This window comes from Schistocerca piceifrons, chromosome 4 (genome assembly GCF_021461385.2).
Source record: "Schistocerca piceifrons isolate TAMUIC-IGC-003096 chromosome 4, iqSchPice1.1, whole genome shotgun sequence".
NCBI lineage: Eukaryota > Metazoa > Arthropoda > Insecta > Orthoptera > Acrididae > Schistocerca > Schistocerca piceifrons.
The window spans coordinates 332,568,597-332,577,666 of NC_060141.1; positions in this window are offsets into that span (position 1 = coordinate 332,568,597).

Here is a 9,070-nt window from a genome sequence, read left to right on the forward strand (position 1 = left end):
GTAAAGTACCGGAACTTCAAGCGCTGATAGAAAGCACCGACGCTGAAATCGTTATAGGTACAGAAAGCTGGCTTAAGCCAGAGATAAATTCTGCCGAAATTTTTACAAAGGTACAGACGGTGTTTAGAAAGGATAGATTGCATGCAACCGGTGGTGGAGTGTTCGTCGCTGTTAGTAGTAGTTTATCCTGTAGTGAAGTAGAAGTGGATAGTTCCTGTGAATTATTATGGGTGGAGGTTACACTAAACAACCGAACTAGGTTAATAATTGGCTCCTTTTACCGACCTCCCGACTCAGCAGCATTAGTGGCAGAACAACTGAGAGAAAATTTGGAATACATTTCACATAAATTTTCTCAGCATGTTATAGTCTTAGGTGGAGATTTCAATTTACCAGATATAGACTGGGACACTCAGATGTTTAGGACGGGTGGTAGGGACAGAGCATCGAGTGACATTATACTGAGTGCACTATCCGAAAATTACCTCGAGCAATTAAACAGAGAACCGACTCGTGGAGATAACATCTTGGACCTACTGATAACAAACAGACCCGAACTTTTCGACTCTGTATGTACAGAACAGGGAATCAGTGATCATAAGGCCGTTGCAGCATCCCTGAATATGGAAGTTAATAGGAATATAAAAAAAGGGAGGAAGGTTTATCTGTTTAGCAAGAGTAATAGAAGGCAGATTTCAGACTACCTAACAGATCAAAACGAAAATTTCTGTTCCGACACTGACAATGTTGAGTGTTTATGGAAAAAGTTCAAGGCAATCGTAAAATGCGTTTTAGACAGGTACGTGCCGAGTAAAACTGTGAGGGACGGGAAAAACCCACCGTGGTACAACAACAAAGTTAGGAAACTACTGCGAAAGCAAAGAGAGCTCCACTCCTGAATTCGAAAGTAAAATTCTATGTACCGACTTGACAGAAAATCCTAGGAAGTTCTGGTCTTACGTTAAATCAGTAAGTGGCTCGAAACAGCATATCCAGACACTACGGGATGATGATGGCATTGAAACAGAGGACGACACGCGTAAAGCTGAAATACTAAACACCTTTTTCCAAAGCTGTTTCACAGAGGAAGACCGCACTGCAGTTCCTTCTCTAAATCCTCGCACAAACGAAAAAATGGCTGACATCGAAATAAGTGTCCAAGGAATAGAAAAGCAACTGGAATCACTCAATAGAGGAAATTCCACTGGACCTGATGGGATACCAATTCGATTCTACACAGAGTACGCGAAAGAACTTGCCCCCCTTCTAACAGCCGTGTACCGCAAGTCTCTAGAGGAACGGAGGGTTCCAAATGATTGGAAAAGAGCACAGGTGGTCCCAGTCTTCAAGAAGGGTCGTCGAGCAGATGCGCAAAACTATAGACCTATATCTCTGACGTCGATCTCTTGTAGAATTTTAGAACATGTTTTTTGCTCGCGTATCATGTCATTTCTGGAAACCCAGAATCTACTATGTAGGAATCAACATGGATTCCGGAAACAGCGATCGTGTGAGACCCAACTCGCTTTATTTGTTCATGAGACCCAGAAAATATTAGGTACAGGCTCCCAGGTAGATGCTATTTTTCTTGACTTCCGGAAGGCGTTCGACACAGTTCCGCACTGTCACCTGATAAACAAAGTAAGAGCCTACGGAATATCAGACCAGCTGTGTGGCTGGATTGAAGAGTTTTTAGCAAACAGAACACAGCATGTTGTTATCAATGGAGAGACGTCTACAGACGTTAAAGTAACCTCTGGCGTGCCACAGGGGAGTGTTATGGGACCATTGCTTTTCACAATATATATAAATGACCTAGTAGATAGTGTCGGAAGTTCCATGCGGCTTTACGCGGATGATGCTGTAGTATACAGAGAAGTTGCAGCATTAGAAAATTGTAGCGAAATGCAGGAAGATCTGCAGCGGATAGGCACTTGGTGCAGGGAGTGGCAACTGACCCTTAACATAGACAAACGTAATGTATTGCGAATACATAGAAAGAAGGATCCTTTATTGTATGATTATATGATAGCGGAACAAACACTGGTAGCAGTTACTTCTGTAAAATATCTGGGAGTATGCGTGCGGAACGATTTGAAGTGGAATGATCATATAAAATTAATTGTTGGTAAGGCGGGTACCAGGTTGAGATTCATTGGGAGAGTGCTTAGAAAATGTAGTCCATCAACAAAGTAGGTGGCTTACAAAACGCTCGTTCGACCTATACTTGAGTATTGCTCATCAGTGTGGGATCCGTACCAGATCGGTCTGACGGAGGAGATAGAGAAGATCCAAAGAAGAGCGGCGCGTTTCGTCACAGGGTTATTTGGTAACCGTGATAGCGTTACGGAGATGTTTAATAAACTCAAGTGGCAGACTCTGCAAGAGAGGCGCTCTGCATCGCGGTGTAGCTTGCTCGCCAGGTTTCGAGAGGGTGAGTTTCTGGATGAGGTATTGAATATATTGCTTCCCCCTACTTATACCTCCCGAGGAGATCACGAATGTAAAATTAGAGAGATTAGAGCGCGCACGGAGGCTTTCAGACAGTCGTTCTTCCCGCGAACCATACGCGACTGGAACAGGAAAGGGAGGTAATGACAGTGGCACGTAAAGTGCCCTCCGCCACACACCGTTGGGTGGCTTGCGGAGTATCAATGTAGATGTAGATGTGTAGATGGGACAGTTTGTCTCTATCGTGCAAGCCAACTATGTACTCTTTCCGTTGTGCGACCTTACTCTTGTTTTTAAAAGAGGTCTTCCACATACGACTCGTAGGTTAACACCTTTAACTCGAAGCGACGTTCAGTTTTTCAGCACATCATGTCGGTTTTTCCTAGCATTTGTATAGGATGTCTAAAGAAACTGCCACATATTGCTACATGATATTGCATATGTCAAAATTATAAGCAAAGTTCCGGAAGCTAATACCTGTTTACATATGAGCCGTTTCACTTCTGACGAGTAATGCTGTGCGTCTGAGGTATGACTTTTGAGGTATTATATATTGAGGCTCTAGTAGTTATACCACAAAGGCCTATAACGTCCCTGCCTAAAATCATAGTACCTATATGCACATCTTATTCCATTAGGCATAAACACAAACTCTCTATATGCTTCCCTGAAATGCCGTATTAAATCATCAAGAATGGGCTTATAATACCAGAGTTCTCCAAGTACAATTACAGCAGCTGAATAATTAATCTTGTTTCCATAAAATGTAATTGCTAATTCATCAATCCTTTCTTGACTGGTAGGAACAAGGAAGGCGAGGCGTAGGTCGTCCGGGTAATTTCTGATATGGTCCCAGTTGCCATAAAAAAAAACGCCAACGCAGACATTAGCTGTAAATAACAATCTTTATTCAGAACGTTACTGTACCCTTGCGTTTACAAAAAGTCATGTACACTCTATTTCTAACAACAAACGTTACATATTTGACTTCACTTTGAATTACATCATTCTTAGCAGGTTCATCACCAGCAATTTGCAGCCCAATATAAAAAGGATTAACACCTTGAAATAGCTTATTTTTGGCTCGACATTGAGTCTCCAGTTCTGTCCATGATTTTACTTTTGATATGTCAGCACTTGTCTCGGGCTTGGAATAGGTTACAAACTTGAATCGATTCTTTCTAGTGTACTTACGCCAAGGAACGCCAGATGAACGTTCAGGTCTAAGACTAAATGGACCTATTTTATTGCTACAGGCTATACGAACTTTTTCCAAAGCACCTTGGTCTTCAAATATTTTCTTATTTGCTCTATCATCCAATGTTAAACGTTCCACTCTTACATTAATTCTATATACATACGTAACTACTTTATTAATTATTACTGATGCATATTTGTTAGCGAAAAACTTAAACTCATCTGTTATGTCATAATGTTTTAATGTAGTAAAATTCATAGCATTCTCATCATGATGTAGGCCGTTACAAGGTATGGCATAGTAAATTACTACACCACGCACGTGTGGTCGAACATCAGGTTCGCTTCAGTATGAACGTATAGGCAGAAACTGCCGTTGACAGGTTCAGAGCCATACACTTGAACAAACAGGTGATTTGTATCAGCGATTTCTGCACAATGAATTACCAGCGCTATTGGAAAACATTATCCTTGCGGAAAGAGAACGGCTTTGTTTTATACAAGACGGGACACTACCACATTTTGTACGGATCGTATGACGACATCACACCGCAACTTTTCATGAGCGGCGGATGTGTTGGCTGCTCAGGTAGCAGACCCTCCCGTTTACCAGGCATGAATCCGTTGGACTTCTGCCTATGGATACATTTTAAAGGCACTGGTGTATACCTAATTCATCGACAATGTGCAGTCCTTACACGAGCTTGTGAGAAACGCATAAGACGCAATCAGAATGGAGCCAGGTGTATTTGAAAGAGTGCATTATTCACTGAGAAGAAATACCGAATGACGCGTCAGACTGCGTTGTTGTGACATGCACCTCTGCCTATTGCATCTAGATCTACGTTACAGACAGACAGGAATGAGGGGACAGATTGGCCAATATTTCTAGTACGTTTTGGATTCTAGACACATCATTATTCGAACTTTTCTTCTAGTTTTGACCAATGCTACCTCCTGTAGGAGTTTGTGATAAATACAGTGTATCTTTCTTAATATCTTAAATACAGGTACACAAGACGGTGCAGTGCGGGTTGCGTACATCATACGACGCTGAAACATATAGGTATGTTCGTTAATCGGCGCGCTCGCGGAATGTGGTGAATAATAATAGTTCCACTTTCTGCCACCAAGCGGAAACATGACTCTGTAGGCAGTCAGAATGTGAAATATGACGTCAGTAGGCTGTCTGTCGCTTGGAGATACGTTTTGATTTCTTTTGTGAAGTGACTGTTGGCGTAAAGGGTTAAGAAGATTGAAGTTTTCCGTACGAAGCGCCGACGCTATTGGGGGAAAAAAAGACGGTGCACTGCTGGTAAAGTTGTTTTATCAAAACGGCAGCAATAACAGCGCTGCTCTGCGGGAACATCGCCGTCAGAAACAGCTGCGAAGAAGCCCAATGTCAATAAATGAGCTCAAGAGCATAATCATGAAAAATGACGAAACAGGTGAGTTAGGTGGTGCAACAGGGAGGCGGGGTCAGTCAGTTCCCATGGCAGTTGTCGATGAAGTAGCCGTAGCTATAGCCGACCGTGCAGCACACTCATCAGATTCTGTAGCTAGTGGTCGAGCTGTGTCACGGGAATTGTCTCCCACTGGTCAACATTTCATAAGATTTTGCAGCGCATTTTACACAGGTATCCCTACAATATTCAGAATGTGCACCAAATGAAGCCCCCAGACAGGCTACAACGCCGTGACTTTCCCCTTCGTTTTTTTGGCACGCCTGAAATGGATGACATCTGGCCGGAGAATATACTTTGTACGGACGGTGATCATCTTACTCTGCACGGTGCTGTAAATGCATAGAACTGTCAAATATGGGGCTCTGTTCTGCCACATGTTGTGCAGGAACATCCACTACACTCAACTTAAACGTTATAAGGATCTTACAACACTTGATTCCAGCTTTGCAAAAACGCAACTGTTTGCACAACATAATTTTCATGCAAAATGGGGCGCCACCACATGTAGTTTAGTAGGTGAAAGATTTGCTTCGAGAAACGTTCGGGTAATGACCGCATCATCTGTAGGCAATTTCAAGATGTATGACTTTCCGGATCCCTCGGCCTAAATCCGTGTGCCTGATTGTTGTGGGGACATCTGAAAAGTCGGCTCTGTCACAGATGTATTCTGGCTCCTCCTCATCTGAAGGATAGCATACGACGACATATCGCTCTGTTCACACAGGATATGCTGCGAGCAACTGTAGATCATGCCGTAGTATGGATGCAGAATGTTGCTGAGTCGGAAGATCATATTGAATACATGTTGAAACTTGTGACCATAAAAGTGCTAGAACCACCATTATCGTGTGTTTGATGATTCATCCCTTTTCCTGCAGTACACCCACATCACTTTCTGAGTGCTTACTACGCTTAATATCTTCACTTGGTTGTAGAAAGTGGAACTATTATTTTTTTCAGCATACTCAGCGAGAGCACCGATTAATGGACGTACCTATGGAGTTTCAGCTGACTGCAGTCTTAGCCGTTCTCATTTAGCCTGTTGCACTTCTTTAATCTCGTATAGCAAATGGTTCAAATGGCTCTTAGCACTATGGGACTTAACATCTGAGGTCATCAGTCCCCAAGAACTTAAAACTATTTAAACCTAACTAACCTAAGAACATCACACACACATCCATGCCCGAGGCAGGATTCGAACCTGCGACCGCAGCGGTCGCGCGGTTCCAGACTGAAGCGCCTAGAACCGCTCGGCCACATCGGCCGGCTCGTATAGCACTGAAGTAGTTATGGTGAAGGTAAAGAGCAAAGCATAATACATGTTGTAAGTGCATTTGAAGTGATGTACAGCAGGAATATTTATTTAGATAGCTAGATAAAGATAAGAAACGTTACAGTTTTTGTGAATTTATGATTATCGTTTTTTAATTATGTTCCAAAGTGTTACTACAACTAGCTACAATCTTTTTAAATAGAAAACAATTATTTCTGTCATTTAGCTGCTGTATTTACATCAACTCTTTACAGATCAATTTAAATCAAATTTCTGTCAATTTTAGTTAGAGAGGACGCAACATGCTGTACATAATTGGCTGTCTTCCGATGGATGTACTGTTGGCGAAACGTTCTTTTGAGCGAGATGCCCAAACGACTGCCCGTCTTCCCGAATGCACAACCAATGGAGATGCAGTGACGGAGTGGCAAGCTGTTTGAAGTCACGTTAGCGTACATTGTGGGAGGTACCTTACGTTGCCGTATACGAGGCTGGTCGGAATGCACAAACTCACAACCGCAGCTAATTTCAAACAGCGAATCGAGAAAGCTTGTCGGTCCCTGACACCAGAAACTTTACTTTCCGTCCATAGGTCATTTAGAAGATGTACTCAGAAAAACTGAAACTCGTTTTAACACTTCGCGTAAAGGAACACTGTATAACCGGAACATCCTTCTGATAACAGCCATTTATGTGCAGCATACTGCACTCACCTCCAAACCTTTGAAATTTTCTAGGTCCGTAACTAAAATTGATAGATATTTGATTTAAATTCGTTTATTAAGAGTGGATGTAAATGCATCAGATATGTACCAGAAAATAATTATTTAAAAAATTAGAACTCTTTGCTGTAACTCTGCAGGAAGAGTGATGTTTATTAGGTCTACCTACTTGACTCAATAGTATTTTCATCTATTATTTTGTGCATTACGGAGAAAAACCTGTTTTGAAACGCCCTGTTTCGTTAACAAAGCAAATATGGAAGGGATTACTGTGTATGTTGATGTAGGCAAAACAACGTGCAGTATGGGAAGGGTTTTAGCAACCGTAGTCATCACTCTTATGGCTACCTAATACACGTCGAAATGCAACATTTACTGCTAACCAAGGAGTGGCCCAGATGGATATTGCACAGACTGACATCGACCATAGAAGTCTGCTACGGAGCTGCAAGTTTAGTTTTATCTGTTTAGTTTGAGAGATCATCGAGGCGTTGGAGTTCATGGCTAAAATTGTAGATGTAGGGTGTTCCGTCTTAAACAGCTGCAGATTCCAAATCTCAAGACTAGGAATGCACGAGATTTATTATATCGCGATCGCGCTTGCACGCGTGTGTGTTCGTGTGTGTGTGTGTGTGTGTGTGTGTGTGTGTGTGTGTGTGTGTGTGTGTAATAATTGTAAATGGATGAAAAGATAAAAACTTGCATATAGTATTTAGGAGTGTATGAACCTGAGTGACATGTGGCGGTGTCAAACTAAGAGGTACACGAAAATTGCAGAATATGGAGCAATGACGTGCAAGTACTATGGGAATTACTGATTAAATGTAGATTGAGAACTTGTAGCTGCCTTTTTATTCAATCTTCAGAGCATGACCTCCAAATGATGGTTCTCAATAAAGCAAATATTTGTGAAATTACTCCATCCGATGCTTTTTTATCGAATAGTTTCAAATCTATTCGTAGTAGCCATTGTCTACTTTCCTTAACTGTACATTTCAAATCCAATTTGTAATAAATCATATGAGATACTGTAATTACGTAGAACAGAAAGAAAAAAAATTGTAGCCAAGAACCACTCGTTCATTAGATAAACGATTGTTCCAACCAATACATGCTATATCATCATAAGGAGCCCTTAGAAACGTACTAATTAGACTATCTTGTTGTAGCATCTTCAGTGCAAATAACTACCGACAGGCTGGAGCAAATTGCTAATTGCGGTCTTCATTGCACGTATAAAAATCTACGGACGTAATCAGAGCAACCGCAGCAACAATGTTCTCCAAACGTGAAGGTCAGCATGACGCCAAAAGGTAAAAGTGAAACTCTCTGTGTTCCCTGCCTTCCGATGCTCGGAGATAGCGCTCTATTGTTCTCCGCCACGGGCGTTATTACATATGATCGTAATATGACTGACACAAAATCGACGACCGGTTTCACACAAAAGATGTACTGATCCATTAATATGTGCTGGCACAGGAATTCAGCCAACATTGAAAAAATTGCCTGGTATACACAAGGTATTGGCTAGTTCGTCAACTTATTACGCCTTGCGCGCTACAGTGATGGACGAGTGTATGTGATATCGACAGCTGGTGTCTTAACGTTCGAATCAGAGCGTCCGCAATGAAGTGGGACTCACAAAACTGACTGCGTGTAGGCGTCGATGAACTCACTGATCGATGTGTGTTGGCGAATAAGTTTCGAAGTTTCACGAAGACCCGTAAATGGAGAGGACTTGGATGGGTGGATGGATTTGAGTTTTGATCGTACTACATCTGGGTCGTTAATACCCTTACTATCAAACGAATATCGTAAAATGGTATTACTGGATGTGAGAGACGTAAGTACAGTTTCAACAGAGGTGCTAAAAATATGTTGACTGTTTATTGTTTAAACCTCTTACAAATGCAAAGTAAAAAAAAAGAAAAAAATTGGCCAAGAGCGAGGAGGATACGCGC